Source organism: Geotrypetes seraphini, chromosome 2 (assembly GCF_902459505.1).
Source record: "Geotrypetes seraphini chromosome 2, aGeoSer1.1, whole genome shotgun sequence".
Taxonomy (NCBI): Eukaryota; Metazoa; Chordata; class Amphibia; order Gymnophiona; family Dermophiidae; genus Geotrypetes; species Geotrypetes seraphini.
In genome coordinates, this window is record NC_047085.1 from 231631042 (window position 1) to 231652226 (window position 21185).

Genomic DNA, 21185 nt, shown 5'->3' on the forward strand with positions numbered 1-21185 from the left:
CAAACACTGCTTCATGTAAACATATGCATTGGGCATGCTCTGAAAAAAATTAATGTGATTTTTGTTGTTGCATGCATGCTGATAACTTGTCAATCCTTGGCTCATAGTGCGTTAATTTCAGAGCAACACATGCAGCACTCATGTCATCCGTTAATCTGTTTCTAGCATCAGATTTTATATGATTCAAAGCAGAAAACAGCTGCTCACAAGTATAGGATGACCCAAACAAAGTAAGAAGAGCAATCCCAAGTGCTTTCATGGACTTAAAATTGTCTGGCAGAGAATTCCACGCTTTTAGGATTTCATTTTCAGAACTGCTAGCAGTGATTTCATTTGTCACCCTTTCACACTCAATACGTTCAAGAGCCGCACGCAGGTCATTGAATTTACTTTTCCAAATAGAGCTTTCTTGAAATTCCAGTAGCTCCATTTCCAAATTTTGAATATCCAACCACTGTAAGCAGGAAAGATCAAGATCTTCAAATGTGGACTTTTCTGGGGAAGTTAAAAATGAAAGGGTTGTCTCCATCTTACGGAACTGAGAAAATCTTTTACTAAAATTCTCCTTTGCTTCGGCTACAATGGTGGAATATGCTTTATGGATTTCTTGGTGTTTTTTATGACTGTCCACAAATGTTGTAGAATTATCCAAATGTATTTTTAGGTTGGGAAAATATTTTAGCTGTCCACTCTCAAGGTCTTTTTCAAAAACATGCAATTTTCTCTCAAAAGCTTTGATGTCACTAAACATGCTTTCTGCTGTTTTTCCCATGCCTTGTAATTTTTTGTTTAGTACATTAAAGTGGTTAGTAAAATCTGTAAAGAACATGAGGTTGGTAAGCCAGGCCATGTTGGTGAGTTGAGGATAGTCTTCCCCCTTTTCGTTCATAAATAGCCTAACTTCTTCCAAGCAGGCCACAAATCTCTCTAACACTCGTCCTCTGCTCAGCCACCGGACATTATTGTACATCAGTAAAGTGTTATATTGTGCCTGAACCTCATCAAGAAGGGCTTGAAATTGTCGAAAATTAAGAGCACGCGCCATGATGAAGTTCACCATTTTTGTTACATCTTTGAGGACATCGTCAAGTTTTTTGCTGCTTTCTTTGGCGCAGAGAGCCTCTTGATGTATTATGCAGTGAAATTGAATCAGTGGATGTTTTGCTTCCTTAGCAAAGAAATGAATGAATCCTGATGTTGTCCCCACCATGCTAGGTGCTCCATCGCTAGTAACTGAAACCACTTTTTCTGGACTTATGTCTAGTGATGAAAAAGCCTCCATCACAGCATTGTGGATATCTATCCCTTGTGTTCTTCCAGGCAAAGACAGCAGTTTTACCAGCTCTTCTCTCATGATGTCACCAGTAGCATAACGCAAAATGAGCGCTAGTCTTGCATGGTTAGTAATATCTGTACTTTCATCCAAGCACATGGAGTAGAAGGGTGCTTTTTGTAAGTCGCAAGTAAGCTGTTGACTAACATCAGCAGCCATTCGCAGAACCCTATCTTTTGCAGTATTTCTGCTTAGCGGCATCTCAGAGATGCGCTGCACAATTTTATCCTTGTTTTGGAAATCATGGAAGAGTGAATTACTCCCAGCCAAAATTGTCTTTTTGATAAAATCTCCATCAGAGAGGGGCTTACCATGTTTTGCCATGCACAGTGAAATTTGAAAGCTGGCAACTGTAAGATGATTAGTTTTTGAAAGATAGTTGCTAAAACTAAGAGACTGGGAGTGATATTTCTTTAATTTTCCTACAAGGAACTCTTTTCTTTGAGCTAAACCAAGTTCAGCAACACTGTTATGGTTGGTCTCAAAGTGACGTTTGACACTTGATGTGCGAGACACAACACTTTCATTACACATAATACACAATGCTTTCCCACTGCGTTCAATCACTTCATATGTCTCTGTCCAGGCCTCTTGGAATGGTCTTCCACTATCTGTTTTTGCTTTTTTTGCTGTACTCATTTTCTTTGTTCAAGACTTCAAGTCTACAAAAAGATAAAATTTGTATAATAAAAAAAATCTAATGAAGTGCTGTATACAAATCCGTCCCCATAAAAAAATATGTGATTGGGGAATTTTACTAATTGTAGACATCCGTTTTGGTCAAAAAATATACTGTCCGGGTGAAAACCGGACTTGTGCAACCTGAGTGTATGGGAAAAGGACTTTTATTTTTCATTATTGGAGCCTGTTATTTTATTATGATGTTTACAAAAGCACTGTGAAGGGCCACATATACACTTTACTGTTTCTTGCTATATTGAGTTTTCCATAAGGTACAGCGCAGAGGATTAGTGTGTTGGTTGTTCACAGAGAGCCCAGCCCTCCTCTCAGCTTACTGAACTTCTCTATGCAATCATCATAAGCAGCTTTTTTATTTCCTCGAATTTAGCATGTCCCCCATGGAAGATACAGAGGTTTTTACAGAGGAGCACATTATTAGACACATTAACATCCCCCCATATCCTCACCTCTCTAGCATGGGAGCACTAGGAACTGTTCCTGATTACAGATGTCACATGTGGAGTCACACTACAGCCTCACTGAGTTCCTGTGACAGACTCAGTGTGAACCTTCTCTTCCTCCCCCCACTTCCCCCTCACACACTGCCTGGCTCATAGGATACTAAGGGGAAGACAGGCAGGCTAAACATCCACTCACAGGACTGCAGCCAGCACAGGAGGATGGGCCGCGACCCACCGGGACAATGCCCGGTCCTCCCAATGGCCAGTGCGGCCCTGTTGCCAGGTGAGCTGCAAAGCAGACACCGGCACACTCGCCTCCCGCCGCACCGCATATCTTAATTGCGGACTAGAGAGTTGCGCGGGGACAGAAATTCCACCTGTCCCCACCCGCCCCCGCCAAAGTCTCACCCGTCCCCGTGAGGAATCCCTCCGTCCCCACCCGTCCCCGCGAGGAATGTCCTCCGTCCCCGCCCGTCCCTATAAACTTCAGAAATAGTTATTTCATTTAATTATGCTACTGAATTAAAGGCTCTGGTAGAAACCCATTTACAAATAAGCAAAAAGACTTTATTAATTTGGAAATATTAATTGGGAAGAATACACACTTTGTAAACGGGTTTCTACCAGAGTCTCTTTTGTTTATAAATTTTTATCAACACAACTAATATACTACTTTATCCTGAAGCAAAAAAAAAGAAATAGAATTCTTTTCCTACCTTTGTTGCCTGGTTTCTGCTTTCCTCATGTTCTCATTCAGTTCCTTCCATCCACTGTCTCTCTTCCTTCTGCATCTTCCATTTGCTCTGTTACTGTGCCTCTCCCTTTCTCTCCCCTTCCAAGTTGTTCTGGCACCCATCTTCTTCCCTCCGCTCCCCCCATAGTCTGGTATCTCTGTCTTCTTCCCTGCCAGCATCTTCTCCCCACTCTCTCTTCCCCATTTCCTTTCAGCGTCCTTCTCCCCCCCCATCTTCCCCATGTCCTGTCAGCGTCCTTCTCCACCCCCTGTCTTCCCCATGGCCTTTCAGCGTCCTTCTCCACCCCCCCATCTTCCCCATGTCCTTTCTGCATCCTTCTCCACCCCTTTGTCTTCCCCATGTCCTTTCAGCGTCCTTCTCCACCCCTTTGTCTTCCCCATGTGCTTTCAGCGTCCTTCTCCCCATCTTCCCCATGTCCTGTCAGCGTCCTTCTCCCCCTTCTGTCTTCCACATGTGCTTTCAGTGTCCTTCTTCCCCCCCTCTGTCTTCCCCATGTCCTGTCAGCATCCTTCTCCCCCTTCTGTCTTCCACAAATGCTTTCAAATGTCCTTCCCCCCACCCCGTCTTCCCCATGTCCTTTCTGCATCCTTCTCCACCCCTTTGTCTTCCCCATGTCCTTTCAGCGTCCTTCTCCACCCCTTTGTCTTCCCCATGTGCTTTCAGCGTCCTTCTCCCCATCTTCCCCATGTCCTGTCAGCGTCCTTCTCCCCCTTCTGTCTTCCACATGTGCTTTCAGTGTCCTTCTTCCCCCCTCTGTCTTCCCCATGTCCTGTCAGCATCCTTCTCCCCCTTCTGTCTTCCACAAATGCTTTCAAATGTCCTTCCCCCCACCCCGTCTTCCCCATGGCCTTTCAGCGTCCTTCTCTACCCCTTTGCCTTCCCCAGTGCTTTCAGCATCCTTCTCCCCCCTCCTTCTCTCCCGCCCCAGGCACAGCCGGCCAGGTCCCCTTACTTTTGTGGCGCTTCCCCAACCGACAGACCGACAACAGCCCCGGTCTGACAAACCTCCCTGCCCTTAACCGCGAATCTAAATTTCCTTCTTACAGCTGCTGTAAGAAGGTAATTTAGATTCGCGGTTAAGGGCAGGGAGGTTTGTCGGACCAGGGCTGTTGTCGGTCGGTCGGGTTTGCGCCACAAAAGTAAGGGGACCTGGCCGGCTGTGCTGCACACGGGGCGGGGTGGGGTGGACCGCCCCCCTCCCTTGGTAGCCACTCGAGCCGCGAAGCTACTCCTCCTTACCTACCCTGCCTGCAGTACAGAGCCGAACGGAAGTCTTCCCAACGTCAGCGCTGACGTCGGAGGGAGGGAGGGCTTTGAAAGTTCTTTGAAAGTTCTACAAGCAAGTCTGCTTGTGAGGCTGTCCGCTACGGGGCTCCGTGGATGATGTCACCCACAGGTTGAGAATATGCTGCCTGCTTGTCCTGTGATAAAGCATGCTTCTTAGTCTGTTAAACAGATGGTGCTGATGGCAGTACCAATTCCAATGTCAAGGGAGATACTGATGTTGATGTCATTGAAGGGCAAGGCTTCTCCACACTTGAGATGGCTGACAACATCAAAGCTGGTAAAGTCCCAAACAGCTATTCCTGCTGTAGGCATTGCACCTTCAAAGAGCATGTTTGAAGGTTAAACAGCAAGCATAAGATTCGACCCAATGCTCAGGATCTAGGCACTGAATACACCACTTGTGATCAAGATGGTCCTGTTGCATCGAGTGCACATCTTGAAGACACTGGAAGGCTTTAACATGGAAGGGAAAACTGCCGAGGCTAAACTGAAAGTAACTATTTTTACCGAGGGTGGTGGTAAAAGTATACCCAAAAAACAGTCGATGTTTCCAGCTGGAAGACAGGCAGATGGGGAGCCAAAGGTCCCAAACACAGAAAACAAAAAAAAATCTTGGGAAAAAACTGAAATTTTTAACAGAGGTGAAAAAAGAAAATAATGAAGAAAATAGAAACAGGCAGGCACAAACGAAGAGAAATAAAAGAACGTTTTTGGAATGACTCTTCTTCACTCCATGGCAAACTAAGAACTGGGTCTAGCGAGCTGACATCGAGCGGGAAGGCACTTCGCGCATGCTTGGTATGGGCGGTATTGAGACTTCTAAAGAAGTTTAAGTGACAGTACACTTTAACACTGTCTGTACCGGGCTCTGTGGATGATGTCACCCATCAGTGAGAATATGCTGCCTGCTTGTCCTGGGATAAAGACCAAATGCAGTTGTCTTCTTCCTCACTTGATTCTCTATTTTAGATATATAATCATATAAATTCCCATACATAAAATATTTTTACCATCCAATGTCTTTTAGCCAGCCTGACATTAGTAACCCTGTGTATTTTGCTTGTTGACCAGCCAGGCTTATTACTGAACTGTTTAGCAGCCTAGTTCAGTGATTATAATTGCTTGAAGTGATGCTTATTCACAAACCACTAAGAACTATTAACAGAAGATCAATGCAGCAGGAGCTGCAAGTAATCAATCTGTAAAACTTTGTCAGTCTCACCTTCTATATTAATGGTGGGTAGCTTTCTCATTCTGCTATATGAATGCTCAGAAAATACTAGAAAACCATGCCACAAATCCTTGAGGTTATACTCTGAATTCTTTTTAAGCTGCAATACCAGCATAACAATTGCAAACAAAAAAATAAATGCTATATGGTGAGCTTTCAAGACCAGACAGCCAGCCAGCTTTAAAAATGAGAACACATTTGAAGGCTCAGTAATTTTAAAAAGTCCTTGCCCATCATCTGTGGGTAATGTAAAATTAGGTTCTTATCTGGATAATCTTCTTTCTGTTAATCTTTTCTCTGGAGTCCGTACGTATGGTGATCAATCCCTTCCCACAAAATGGACTTGCAGAAGTGAGGATACTTACAGCTTTGAGCACCACCCATACAGAGGTGGAGCACAATGTCCCTACCAATTAAATCCCAAAGCAATTGAGCTCCACTGGAACAGAATACAAAGAAGGAGGGGCACGGGGAAATTCCCCACATACATTATAAATTTCTATTTTGCTCTGTAACTTAGAAAATAAGAATTAGAAAAAGACTGCATAGCAATTCAAAACAACCATAAAGAAAAACCTGCTGTGTGCAACCGGCACTAATATAAAGAGGCTGAGGAATACACTTACTTATCTAGGATCTCTTCACGCCTAGCTGTCTGACTGACAATCTATAAATATCCAAGGCAGGTGAAATAGAAAATACTGAGGGCAAGATTAACAGAAAGAAGATTATCCAGGTAAGAACATAATCTTACATTCTGTTACATCAACTCCGGAGTCCATATGGTGACATAACAAAGCAATGGCTAACATCTAGGGTAGGACAAGACCGAGGACCCAAAAGCAGCATCCTCCCGAGCTGCCACATCCACTCTGGAAAATCTGGAAAACGTATGCATAGTAGAGCAATTAGCTGCTCTACAAATCTCTAAGCAAGGAATTGCCCAAGACTCTCTAAAGAGGCGACACCCCAGATCCAGGCACTGCTGGCTCAAACATTCCCCACTCCGGCCACGTGGGCAGCAGAAAGAGCCTGAATGTGAGTCTACACCAGTGGTCTCAAACTCGCAGCCTGGAGACCACATGCAGTCTGCCAGGTACTATTTTGAGGCCCTTGGTATGTTTATCATAATCACAAAATAAAATAAAAATTTCTTGATCATATGTCTCTTTAGCTATAAATTACAATTATTAAGACTTAGCCAAAAGGAAAGATTTATAAACTATAACGAATTTTAACTCATGCAAAATTGTCAGTTCTTTAATAAGATATTAACTATTTTTTCTGAGGCCCTCCAAGTACCTACAAATCCAAAATGTGGCCCTGCAAAGGGTTTGAGTTTGAGACCACTGGTCTACACCCACCGAAACAGCATCTGAGCTTCTAGGCGTTAAGGGAGCACTTCTGGTGCCTCCCTGTCTATTCAAATACATCACCACTGTGGCGTTGTCGGAGAACACTCTTACAGCCTTTCCCTCTAAAATGTCTTTTAGAGCCTTCAAGGCTACTTGAATACCCTTGAACTCCAGACATTTTATGGACTTTTTCTGAGATGGAAGATAATTCACTATGCAAGATTGAGAGCACCTCTGCTTTCTATAGTCGGAGTAATTCCCTCCCTGGAAGCTTAAATCCCTCATGAAGGAAGTAAAAAAACTGAGAGAGGAGATGGCAAGATTGAGAATGAGAGGTATATCGATGAAATGGTTCATGAGGCATCAAAGATTTCCAGCAGTGCTGAGGGAAGGCAGATGGACTCAGATTACGGAACACTGCAAGATTGGTACTGTGCCTCCTCCCGTCCTTGAATTGAAGAACCGGTATGCTCTCCTGGAAGTGGAGGAGATAAGAGCATCCCAAGGAGAGGAAGGAGCAAAACTTGAAATCCCCAAAATTGCTGGATCTGTGACTACTAGGAGGCATAAGGTAGTGGTAGTTGGCAATTCCCTTCTGAGGGGTACAGAAGCAGTCCAGACATGATGTCACGAGAGGTATGCTGTCTGCCTGGTGCCAAAATCTAAGATGTTACAGAGAGCTTGCCGAGACTCATCAAGCCTGATGACTATAATCCGATGCTGCTCATCCACATTGGCACTAACGATAATGCCACGTACCCCTGCAAACGTGTCAAAAGTGACTTTGTGGCTCTGGGAGAGAAGGTGAAGCGGTCAGGTGTGCAGGTGGTATTCTCATCAATCCTCCTTGTGGAGGGTAAATGCCAGGGTAGAGAAGCTTGCATCCTGGAGATGAATGCATGGCTAAGTGGATGATATTGTCAAGAGTATTTTGGCTTCCTTTACCATGGGATGATCTTCCAAGGGCTGCTGAGCAGGGATGGTGTGCATCCATCAAAGAAGGGAAGAAGTGTCTTCTCCAGCAGGCTGGCTAATCTACTGAAAAGGGCTTTAAACTAGAAATTATGGGGCAGGATAATCAAAGCTCCTGGGTGAGTATAAGCCCTCAGGTAAGTAAATCACTGAATACTTCTACACGGAGGAGAAAAAGGGACAATGTCTGGAAAGCAGTACTGTATAAATAATGTTTAAGTATGGGAAATAAGATTCCAAATTTTTCCAATCTCAGCCAGTCTTGCTCCTAAATGTCACTGGAGCTAGAGCCCGGTTTGCTTAACTGAGCAGACACCGGGGGAGAAGAGGTTCCCTGGGTCGATAGCTGTGCACACGCAGGCTGTAATATCTTCCCTGGCTGAGTTAGTAAGGTTCTCCACATGGAGATTCACAAACTCTGGGGAGAAGCCCTGTGCAGAAGTAAATGAAGCCTGGTGGGCTCTTGCAGGTTCTCCAGACACCACACGCCTCCACTTTCCATCACTGCGAAAAGGGGGGTCCAGAGCGGTACTTCTTACTCATTTCTCAAACCCATGGTGACTCACCAGTCCTGAAAGACAAAGATGGGATTAAGCTCAAATCTCCAATCCCTCCCTCGAGCGTACGGTGGCATGCAGTACATGGACGCACTTCTGCTGGATAAGCAGCACAACTTTTACATGAAATAGCATACTCACCACCTAAGGAGTCCACCCTAGTTGATTAGAATCAAAACTGGGGTTTTTTGAGGCAGATAGAGGCTTTTGGAAAAAAAAAATTGATTGAAATCTAAGATAGCCGCCACCAGAAAATCCATGCCAAAAACGGCCTGTGGAGACTTTTTTGACAATTCAGAAGCACAAAAACATGGGGTTTTGGAGGTGGGGGGGAGATCAGAAACCTTCAAAATTGAAATTTTTTGACCCACCCCAATTTTCCCATAGGAATTAATGGGGCTGTACTCACAGTTCTGTGCTGGTGCCTGCCTGCAGCTTTTCTGTGCAGCTGGAAATATGGAAATGACTTTCTGCCTCAGATACTTCCAAAGAATGCTTCAAATTCAGACATCTTTGGGCTGCCAGCCTGATCGACTCTGAGACCTCCACGGAACCTCAAAACGTGACAGGGTGGGCAAATACGCACCGGTGCCCTGATACCTTGAGGATCCTCTACAAACTGATGTTCCTAATCTTTAAGTCCCTCTCATTTAGCGAACCACAATTTATTTTAAAATCACTTATCCCATACAAACCCCAAAGATCTTTGCGCTCATCTAATCAAAATTTATTAACTGTGCCATCTTTAAAAATCATTGGAACGAGAAGAGCGGATATGTTTACTGTTGCAGGTCCACAATGGTGGAATTCCCTTCCCCACTATATTAGAATAGAAAGTGATATCCTAATATTCAAAAAGCTTTTAAAATCTCATTTATTTAAGGACGCCTTCGACCTATAAATTAACTTATGGACGTCTTTAACTAATTTTTATTCTTCTAAATGGTTGATTTGGCTCAAACAAATATGCATGAAATGCATCGAATAAATTTTTACCCTACCTCTCGTTCTTCCCCGGTTTTTTTTTGTTTTTTTTTCCTCTTCCCCATTGTAACTTTACCCTCCTTCCCTATCTCTCATGTGTGTCACAATTGATTTTATTGTAATTAGGTTAAAGTTTCTTTATTATATTATGTACATCGCCTAGAATTTTGAAATAGGCGATCCATCAAATGTGAAATAAAACTTGAAACTTCTTACACAGGGTGCTACTGAGAAACTCAGAAGTCGAGCCAGCTCCCAGGGGAATGGACTCCGAGCCCTGACAACACACCAAGCTGGTTCCCCAGGTCCACTTGAAGGCTTGCCCTGCAAAGCAGCAGTCCAGCTCAGTGGAACCTGCATCCTTTCCCAGGCAGGGAATCCCCAAGTATGGGGTCTCAGGGCACTGAAACCTCAATGAAACCAATTTTGAATGATAGAAAGAAAAAAAGGCTAAGCTGAGCAGATCAGAAACACCTCTGCACAGTTCACTTGCAGAAGGAAAACTGTGAGGGACAGTGTTCCACCTCTATATGGAAGGTGGTCAAAGCTGTAAGTATTCTCACTTCTGCAAATCCAGCACAAAGGGATGGATTGGTCTCCATATGTATAGACTGTGGAGGAGATGTAACAATCTTCATTAAACAGACTTAAGAATTATCAACATCAACAACAACAAAAAAAAGTACAAATGTGCACGACAATCAATTATAAAGGCTACAAAACAGCTAGTGATTGGTTTTGATTACATTTTCAGGCACATTTTTATACCCTTCCTCCGGACATGCTTCGTCATTTCATCCCTGTTATCCTTATAATACAGAGTTTTAATGCTTATAGCTCAAGTTTGTGGTTTCTTTTAATGTCTAAGCAATTTTTATTACTTTTTAGGGACCATGAGTATGTGAAGCTTGTAAGAGAAAAGTTTAATTGACTATTAGACAGTATTACTTTTTATAAGGTTACATTATCTCATCACTTTCACAATCTTGTGGCAACATTATATTGTCATTAGATTTTCACCACACTGTGGCAGCGAATATATTTTTATTTCAGTTTATGTCCAGCCGCATGAATATCTTGAAAATGGCATTGCAGCACTTCTAGTCCATAGCTGTAATTTTTATTTTGAGCTTTTCATGGTCCTCTCTTTTCACGCTTTAGAAATTATATAAACTGTGACAGCATTTGGTTCGTTAACGTCTGCACATAAACCATGTTTCAGAAATATCGTATATACTCGAATATAAACCGGGATTTTGGAGCCAAAAATTGGCCCAAAAATGGGGGTGTCAATGTGCTCTTGTGTGCACAATGTTGATGGGCGACCAGAATGACCTTCATCGGTTACACTTGTTCTTTCAGCTTTAAACCTTTTTACCCACTCAATCCTTTGGTTTACTGAATACCATACTGAATTTTCACAGGTTTCACTACCTCTGCCCAAAGAAAGCGCACTACTGCATATTGTTCTTTGATGGTACAATCTTGAAATGAAGCGTCCACGTTTCTGATCTCGTGGCTTCCACACGACTAAAGGCCAAATGCTGCACTATGCGTGGACAAACTATCCAACAGACAATGTATGAGTACATATGCTGCATTTCACTAGCTCGGAGAGAATGAGAGCCAGAAGGCCTTGAGCATGCGCAGATGCTCAAGGCCTAACCCAGGCAAGAGGCGGGATCTTTCCTTAACTGGCACGGCACACAGCAAATGGGGTAAGGAGCTTGTTTGGGTGGCAGATGCCACTTCCAGCACAGGGGTGCGATGCTGGTTCTCGGGGGGGGCGTTCGCGGCCAAGGGGTGCGATGCCGGTTAAAGCGGGAGTGCTCGTTTATCGGGACATGCTCGTTTTGCGCGTTAAGGTATGCGGGAGTGTTTTGCTCGTCTTGCAAAACACTCACAAACCGCTTTTCTTGCAAACCGAGGTTCCACTGTACATGCTTGCAGAAAGCACAGTATCCCATTAAGTCTGTTCAGCAGCTTACAGTATTGTACTTGCCTGTGTACACTTAACAGCATCACCTCCAGAAAGTGCTGAACTCTCCCAGCTCCCTGACTCCAAAGAAAACGCTGGTAGAGAGAGGGCAGTTTGCTGAAGAGAACAATGCTTTACAAGCAATTGAACTGTAAGTTTTTTCCTGTTTTATGTTCTACATTAAAGAAGATTTGCTTAAGAACCGAGAGTCTATTCTGGTGATGATCTATGCTTACAGAATTAGGGAGGTTTAAGCTGCATGATGAGCCTCAGAGTGAGATCAGAACATAACTGGTATCTTAGACTAGCCATTACTGTTGCAAAGTACAAAAGGAAACAGACAAAAGAATGCATTATCTTAATTTCACAGATCATGCACATGTCAGTCTTCAAATTTTGGACACATTGCTACTCATGTCTGATGAGTTAAACACCTACTATGTTGAGATTTTACCATGAGTAAGGCTCCATTCTGTATGAATAGGTATCAATTCTCCAACAAAATAGACAATTTTCGTCCATTTTAAATAGCCATATTGAAAATATAGTACAGTCTCATTATTCAACGTAAACAGAACTGACCAGTTGTCAGATACATGAAAAGTTGGATAATGCAGAAAACAATGGTAACCTCTTAAAAATGGAAAATATACTTTTATGCATAAAGGACAGGCATAGGGTATCTGTATTTAAAATATTATTTAACATTAATCAGCGACAAAAAAGTGAAAGATTGTATGGGGCATGACAAAAAATACAATACAGATAAATACAAAAAAGCAATTGTACAGAGGCAGTGTGAACAAAAATATAGAACCAAGCAAGGGAACCATATTTATCTACTGCATATTCAGCCTCACTTGAGTCATCTTCTGTAGCAGGCAATGTGAACAGAAATATCGAAAAGGGCTCCACTCAAAGCATCTTTAATGTTCACTTTCTTTAGCACTTCCTTTACCTTCGTCCAATGCTCAAAACAAGCACTGTTAGAAGCAAAATCTCAAAATTGGTTCCCTCACTGTAAAAGTGAGGTCCCAGGTCTAAAAACTGACGCATACAAAGTAATGAAAAACGTAGAGAAGCTGAACACTTCTTAACAGCAATGAGGTTGCAAAGCATGGCTCACTTGCAGAGAAGCACGGTTTAAGATCAAAAATGGTTCCCTTGCTGCAAAAGCAGACAGCCAGGTACAAACATTGCTGCATATACTGGAAAAGCAAGGTCTCAGCTTGAAAAGCACAGTTACTTACCGTAACAGGTGTTATCCAGAGACAGCAGGCAGATATTCTCAACATATGGGTGACGTCATCCACGGAGCCCCGATGCAGAAAGCCTCACAAGCAGACTTGCTTGAAGAACTTTCAGAAAGATTGCGACTGCCGCACTGCGCGAGTGCCTTCCCACCCGACATATGGCGTGCGTCTCCTCATTTCAGAGAGCTAGCTAAGAAGCCAACCAGGGGAGGTGGGTGGGTTGTGAGAATAGCTGCCTGCTGTCCCCGGATAACACCTGTTACGATAAGTAACTGTGCTCTATCCCACGACAAGCAGGCAGCATATTCTCAACATATGAGTGACCTTCAAGCTAACCAAAATGGGATGGTGGGAGTATTGGCAATTCAGGAGAATAAATTTTGTAATACTGCCTGGCCAAAATGGTCATCCCGTCTGGAAAAAGAATCCAGAAAATAATGATTGGTGAATGTATGAACCGAGGACCAAGTGTCAGCTTTGCAGATTTCCCCAATAGTAGATCTAAGGAAAGCTACAGATGCTGCCATAGCTCTAACTTTATGGGCTGTGACTCGACCCTGTAGATGCAGTCCAGCCTGAGCATAGCAGAAAGAGATGCAAGCAGCCAACCAGTTGGAGATGGTTCACTTGGAAACTGGATGTCCCAACTTGTTTGGATCGAAGGAGATAGAAAGTTGAGATCTCTGTGGCTTAGTCCTTTGCAAGTAGAATGCCAGAGCACGCTTACAGTCCAGAGTATTAAGAGCTGTTTCTCCAGGATGAGAAATGAGGCTTTGTAAAAAAATACTGGAAGTACAATGGATTGATTCAGATGAAATTCTAAAACCACTTTAGGCAAGAATTTAGGATGAGTACGGAGGACCACCTTGTCATGATGAAATACTTTGAAAGGTGGGTCCGCTACTATATCTTGTAGCTCACTGACTCTGCGAGCAGACGTGAGAGCAATGAGAAAAATCACTTTCCAAGTAAAATATTTCAGATGAAATGAGGACATTGGTTCAAATGGAGGCTTCATCAACTGAGCAAAAACAACATTGAGATCCCAAACCACTGGAGGCAGTTTGACAGGTGGCTTGACATTGAAAAGTCCTTTCATAAATCTGGAAACCACAGGATGAGCAGAGAGGGGTTTCCCTTCTATAGGCTGATGGAAAGCAGCAATTGCACTGAGATGGACTCAAATAGATGTGGATTTGAGGCCTGATTGAGATAAATGCAGCAGGTAATCCAAAACTGAAGACAAGGAAGTAGATTGAGGCTCCTTGTGATGAATGGTACACCAAGCAGAAAATCTAGAAGCCTCTAAAATGTCCTTGACAGATTGAGAGAACTGGAAATCGGCAGTTACGTTGAAAGGTATCAAGCTGTGTAAGCAGAGATGGAAAAACTGGTAGAAGAAATGGCTCCCTGCTGCTGAGTTGAAGTAGAAAGGAGAACCAAGGTTTTCTGGGCCACCAAGCAGCTATGAAAATCATGGTGGCATGTTTGTGTTTGAGTTTGACGAGTGTCTTGAGATTGAGAGGAATTGGAGGAAATGCATACAGAAACTGATCCATCCATTCCAGAAGAAAAGCATCTGCCTCCAGATGGTGAGGAGAGTAAAATCCTAGAGCAGAACTGAGGCAATTTGTTGTTGTGGGGAGATGCAAAGAAATCTACTTGAGGAGTTCCCCACTGAGAAAAAATGTGATGGAGAGGCGACAAATTGAGCGTCCATTCGTGAGGTTGCAGAACACGACTCAATTTGTCCGCCAGACAGTTTTTCTCTCCTTGAATATAGACCGCTTTCAGAAAGGTGTTGTGAAGAATTGCCCAATTCCAAACCTTCTGAGCTTCTTGGCAAAGAGGGAGAGATCCTGTTCCTCCCTGCTTCTTGACGTAATACATGGCTACTTGGTTGTCTGTACGAATGAGGACTATTTGATCATGAAGATGCTGAAAAGCTTTGAGAGCATTGAAGAGCGCTCTGAGTTCCAACAGATTTATGTGGCACTGATGATCAGTGCTGGACCAATGCCCTTGAATATAGAGGCCATCAAGATGAGCCTCCCAAGCGTAGGTTGAGGAATCTGTCGCGAGGACCTTCTGATGAGGGGGCGTTTAAAACAGTAAACCTCTGAAGAGAGCATCCACCAGTGGAGAGACTGTTTCAACAAAGGAGTCACTGTAATGTGCTGAGAAAATGGGTCGAAAGCCTGCGCCAACTGAGATGCCATGGTCCACTGAGGAATTCTGAGGTGAAGTCTGGCAAAAGGAGTCACGTGAACTGTAGAGGCCATGTGACCTAGAACCATCATGTATCTCGCTGAGAGTGAAGTGAGGGATGATACTTTTTGACAAAGTTGAATGAGAGCATCTTGACGTTGTTGAGGAAGGAATGCTCCGAGTTGAACAGTGTCCAGTACAGCTCCAACGTCTCATGATTGAGTCAGATCCAGCCTCGAAGATGAATGTCGAGGAGTCCTCATCCTATGCCTCCAAAAGGGCAACACCTTATATGAAGAGGTAGGACTGGAAGTCAGAGAACGACATCGAAAAGGATTCAGCTCCTTGTGTAGAGGTATCTCAAAGCACTCTTAAGGACTCAACTTCTTGTTCAGAGTGTGTAGAATGATGTCGAGGCACTCTCAAGGACTAAACTTCTTGCATAGTGTGTGTAGATTGAGCTTGAGGCACTCTCAAGAACTCGACTCCTTGTAATACTGCTGAGTGCTCAGGCTGGACTGCAGGAAGCAGAGTCAAAGCAGGAGTTAATTTGGCAAGCATGTTACCAAACTCCTGATGCAGAATAGTTTCCAATATATTCTGCAAAGCCGGTACCGAGACCACTGAATCTGGTACATTTGGTGTGGCTACAGTCTCCGAAGATGACCTCAAGGAAGAATGTTTCCTCGATTTGGAGACATGTTTCTTGGGAAACCTCGGATCCACCAGTTCTAAGGATGGCATGAATGGAGGAGTTGGCTAAGCTATCTTACCTGAGGGAGACAGTGAGGATAACGGCGCCTCAGGAGAAGACTTCGCTGGAGTCAAGGTCGGGGCTGGAATTGGGGTCAAGGCCGATTCATTCCCCCAAATATTTTTTCTATCTGGACTCGATGACATTTAAGGGCTCGCTTCTGAAGTGTAGCACGGCGGTCACACAACTCCAGACAATGGTCATGTCCTAAACACTGTACACACCACTTGTGTGGGTCAGTGATGGAGATCGCACGTTGACACCAGCTACACTTCTTGAATCCTGTGACCGGCCTGGACATGGAATGGAACACAGCCGTGGCAAAATCAAAGCCCGCAGGCTGAAACTGCGGAGTAGGCCCCACCGTGACATGAAAGAAAATCAACAAAACTTTAACTTTTTTTTTTTTTTAAACAAACACAAAATTAGCACAGCGACCCTGTAAAATAAAATACACGAGCCGTGGTGAGAGAAGGTACGAGTTTAGAATTAACTAATCTAATCTAATCTTCTATTTCTGCGTCGCACATACCTAAGCAGGCTCAAGGCGCCTTACAAAGAGAAGAGAGAGTGAAGAGAGTAGGGGAGGAGAAAAGGGGAAACATGGGGTAAGGGAAGATCTGAGAAGTTTAAGTATCAAAGAGGCTGGTTTTCAGTTTTTTCTGGAATGTGGTGTAGTTGGATTGTTCTGGTCGTTTCAGCGAGGTCATTCCAGGTTTTCACTCCCAAGGAAGATGAGCATGGAGTGAAAGATTCGCTTGTATTGGAGATTCTTTGTTGAAGGGAGTTTCAGTAGTATCCTGTTAATGGTTCTTTGGGAGGTAGACCATGCTTTTGAGAAGAGTTGGATGAGTGGAGCCGCTAAGTTTCCGTGAAATATTTGGTATATGATGCATGAATAAATTTTATTCGTGATGGGATGGGTAGCCAGTGCCTGATGAACGCTGATATCGAGTCATAATTTTTCAGGTTGAAAATTAGTTTTACAGCTGTGTTTTGTATGAGTTGTATTTTATGGGTCAGTGCGCTGTTGATACCCATGTAGGCAGAGTTACAGTAGTCCAGCTGTGTTAGGATCATCAACTGTACAATCAGAGCAAAATGATGTTGATGAAAGTACGGCCTGATGAGTCTTAGTTGCCTCATGGTGAAGAGGGACTTTTTCCGAATATTAGAGATTTGGTTAGTGTGGAGTCAAGAATGCAGTCTAGGATTTTGGAGGTTTTATCGACTGTGAGGGTGTGGCCTGTTCGGAGAGTGATGCTTGTCGGTGCTGTCTGTTGGGCTGTGTGGAAGAATAAGATTTTGGTTTAGTTTTAGCTTGTTGATTGTTGCCCAATTTTGGATTCTTTCAATATTGGTTGATACTTTATTGGTGACATCTGACTGGTTGTTGTTTGTGGGGATGAGGAGCAGAATGTCATCTGCGTAGGACATTATACTTTCATCGAATTTGATGTTTCCAAGGGAACTCATGAAAAGGTTAAATAGAATGGGGGAAGTGGAGAACCTTGAGGCACCCCACAGAAGGCCTTCCAGGGTTTGGAGATCTCTTCATTCTTTTTAACGATGTAGTCTCTGTTTTGTAGGAAGTCAGAGAACCATTTTAGTACTGTTCCAGTTATACCAATTTCTGACAGTTTTGTTAATAGAAGGTGATGATCCAAGGAGTCAAAGGCAGCTGAAATGTCAAATTGCAGTATTGCCTGACATCCCGTACTGAGTAGTTGCTTGGTTTTTGTGATTAAAGTGCTGTGTTGTTGATGGAATCCAAATTGGGTTGGGTGGAGACATGAATGTTGGTTGATGTAGATTACAAGTTGTTTACTTACATGGGTATCTATGATTTTTGTTAGAATAGGTATGCCAGCGATGGGTCTGTAGTTGGAGGTCATGGAGAGATCTGCCTTTGGATTTTTTGGTATGAGAATAAGTGCAATTTTTCCCATTGTTTCTGATAATTGGCCTTGGTTTAGGGAGATATTGAGAAGGTTGGTGATCCAGATGATGATTTCCTCAGGCGCGGCTGCAAGGAGGTAGGTGGGGCAGTTGTCTAGGGGACTGCGACGTGCTGCCAGTTTGGATTGTAGTTTTGTTGTTTCCGAGATGGACAAGCCGGAGAATGAAGCCCAGATTTGGTCTGCATTTGTAGGTTCTGTGGAATGTTTTGGAGTGTCAAGAGAACGATGTTCTGTGGTAATCACTTTGTCTACATTGGATTGAACTGTCTTGATTTTATTTAGAAAGAAGTCTGCTAGTTTTTGTGCAGTAATTTTGTTGGGGGTGACCCGTGGAGCCTTGGTTCAGTGGGGTAGTGAGCTGTCGTACCACGAGGAATAAATTTTGTGTGTTTAATGCTTTGGTGCCTAGTTTGGAGGTGTAATAGTTTTTCTTGGCCTCCGATAAGTTGAGTTTGTATTTATTAATTGCTTTGCACCAAAGTATTTTGTGTTCTTGTGTTCTGCTTTTTCTCCATTTCCTTTCCAGTCGTCTACATTGTTGTTTGTCTGTTTTCAGTGATTCAATGAACCAGGGGGAAAGTTTGATGTTGCTTTATTTTTCAGGAGTGGAGGGAGGTAAGGATCTCTAGAGTGTTGGTTATGGTATGGTTCCAGCTTGCTAGCATTGTTGTAGTGTAGTTAGAAGGGGTAATTAGGGATTTTGTTACTATGTTCCAGAAGAGGTTTGGTTGTGTCCTTCCACGAACTAATTTTTCTTTACTGGTGGCTTTGTCACTCCGGTTCTCTGTAGCAAAGTTTAGGTGAAAGTTTAGGAGGTAATGGTCGGTCCATGGTACAGGGGACCATTTGATCTCTGTAGTGAGATTGGCTGGAGTGGTTGCAAGTAATCTAGAGTGTAACCTTTTTCGAGAGTGTGTCCTAAGGCATTACAGTGATTTCACAGTCGTCGAGTAGTGTTTTGAGCTTATAGACATCTCCGTGGATTCAAGAGGGAGGTTGATATCGCCGAGTATAATCAGTTTCGTGTGTTGGCATGTCCCGCAGAGCTTTGAAACGAGGGCTTCTGGGCTCCGCGGAAAACTTAGAACTGAGGAGATGTGCGCCCTACATTGGGCAGGAAGGCACTCGCAAATGCGCGGTGCGGCAGTCGCAAACTTTCTGAAAGTTCTTCAAGCAAGTCTGCTTACGAGGCTGTCCGCAATGGGGCTCCGTGAATGACGTCACCCATATGTTGAGAATTTGCTGCCTGCTTGTCCTGGGATAAACATGGCTTCCATTCAGTACGCGATGCCAGTAAAGAGGAAGAGAAGCTGCGATGATGTCACCAGGTGGCAGAGGGGGAAATCGGATAAATATGCCGGATGGTTGGATTAGCAAAAGTCAGATAATCGAGACTGTTCTGAATTTCTATTTAGGAGCATAATGTTGGTGGTTTTCTTATAACAACCTAATCAGTTCCATTACATTCATAGTTCTAAGAATGAGTAAAAAAATGCTTTTAAGGCCAAATTAAATGGAAAATATTTGCAGTTTGGTGCAACAAGAAGGAATTTTATTTTCTCAATTTGTAATCTTACCTCTAATTTTGCATTATGGAATGTATGTCTGTTACTCAGCAACCATGAGGAAAGATATCTGTGCACCGGCCAGAAAGAAGAAAAAGACACATGGCAGCCTCAGACCTTAGTGAGTCAAACTGAAAGAGAGAAAAGTAAAATCTTTTTAACATAAAATTGAAGAAAAAACCACTAGCATAAAGAAAAAGAATTTGCTTTACAGAATGTGCTTCCATACAACACTGCTATATTTCAGTCAATAGATACCCTTTTTATTTTAGTTTTTATTTATTTTGTTTCTTCCAACACTTGGCTTTGCAAATAAAAGCAATTTTTGTACTTCACTCTATAGACACTGAGAAACAATCACTTGGGATGAACACACTAAGAAAGTAAAGTTGCTGACCAGTAATGGGGTTCTTAGTAAACAGAAGGATTGTTAGATTAGGTTCTTACAGTGATAATCTTCATTCTAGAGGCACATCAGTCTTGAACACTTGGGTTCTGTTCCCAAACCCACGAGATCTTGTGTAGAGAGTCTCCTTAATAACTTTTTCTGCTCCGCCTCCCAACCCTATGGGACTGAGCCTCTTCTCTCCACTAACGCAGATAGATAGCCCTATAAGGGGAAAAAAAGGTAAACTAGGGAGGGGCTAAGGAGACTTCACCTCACTCTATGAGAAAAGGGATTCAAAAGGGTTTAAACGGCTAACTCTCAAAAATGGAGATATGCCAAACCAACCACATTTGATATGTTGTGTGTTTTTAACACTTGCTGTGATCTGTCATTCTCCAATCCTTCCAGAAGTAAAGCAAATCAACAGCATCTGATATTTCAATCATTTATTAATTCTTCATAATGCTGAAGAATTAATAAATGATTGAAATATCAGATGCTGTTGATTTGCTTTACTTCTGGAAGGATTGGAGAATGACAGATCACAGCAAGTGTTAAAAACACACAACATATCAAATGTGGTTGGATTGGCATATCTCCATTTTTGAGAGTTAGCCGTTTAAACCCTTTTGAATCCCTTTTCTCATAGAGTGAGGTGGAGTTTTGACTTGTTAAGATTTGAATAACCTCACTTTCATCTTCAATTGGGACTGGCTGGGGAGACTTCCCCATAAACTGGACTATTCTGCTCGAGATATCATTTAATGAACCCAAAAATGCAACAATAATTTAATGTAGTAAACACTACCAGCCACCTACCTAAATACAACCTGCATCAACAGTTACATAGTAACATAGTAGATGACAGCAAATAAAGACCCGAATGGACCATCCAGTCTGCCCAACCTGATTCAATTTAAATTTTTTAATTTTTTTCTTAGCTATTTCTGGGCAAGAATCCAAAGTTCTACCAGGTACTGTGCTTGGGTTCCAATGGCCAAAATCTCCGTTAAAACCTACGCCAGAACATCTACACCCTCCCAACCACTGAAGCCCTCTCCAGCTCATCCCCCACCAAACGGCCATACACAGACAGACCGTGCAAGTCTGCCCAGTTCTGGCCTTAGTTCAATATTTAATATTATTTTCTGATTCTAGATCCTCTATGTTCATCCTATACTTCTTTGAACTCAGTCACAGTTTTACTCTCCATCACCTCTCTAGGGAGCGCATTCCAGGCATCCACCACCCTCTCTGTAAAGTAGAACTTCCTAACATTGCTTTTGAACCTACCACTTCTCAACCTCAAATTATGTCCTCTGGTTTTACCATTTTCCTTTCTCTGGAAAAGATTTTGTTCTACGTTAATACCCTTCAAGTATTTGAACGTCTGAATCATATCTCCCCTGTCCCTCCTTTCCTCTAGGGTATACATATTCAGGGCTTCCAGTCTCTCCTCATA

The 21185-nt window shown here is 43.0% G+C and overlaps 1 protein-coding gene across 8 annotated transcripts in view; it reads right to left on the minus strand.

The window, feature by feature from the left end:
- The window catches only part of TCF20 (transcription factor 20), a 471396-nt gene that overhangs the window by 221858 nt on the left and 228353 nt on the right, over positions 1-21185 (minus strand). For 7 of the 8 annotated variants that reach the window (XM_033935172.1, XM_033935166.1, XM_033935173.1 and 4 more), the window contains one exon: positions 19348-19466. The exons of the other annotated variant lie outside the window; for it this stretch is intronic. The gene's annotated coding sequence lies outside the window, so the exon portion shown is untranslated. The remainder of the gene's footprint in view (positions 1-19347; positions 19467-21185) is intronic. 8 annotated transcript variants of the gene reach the window in all.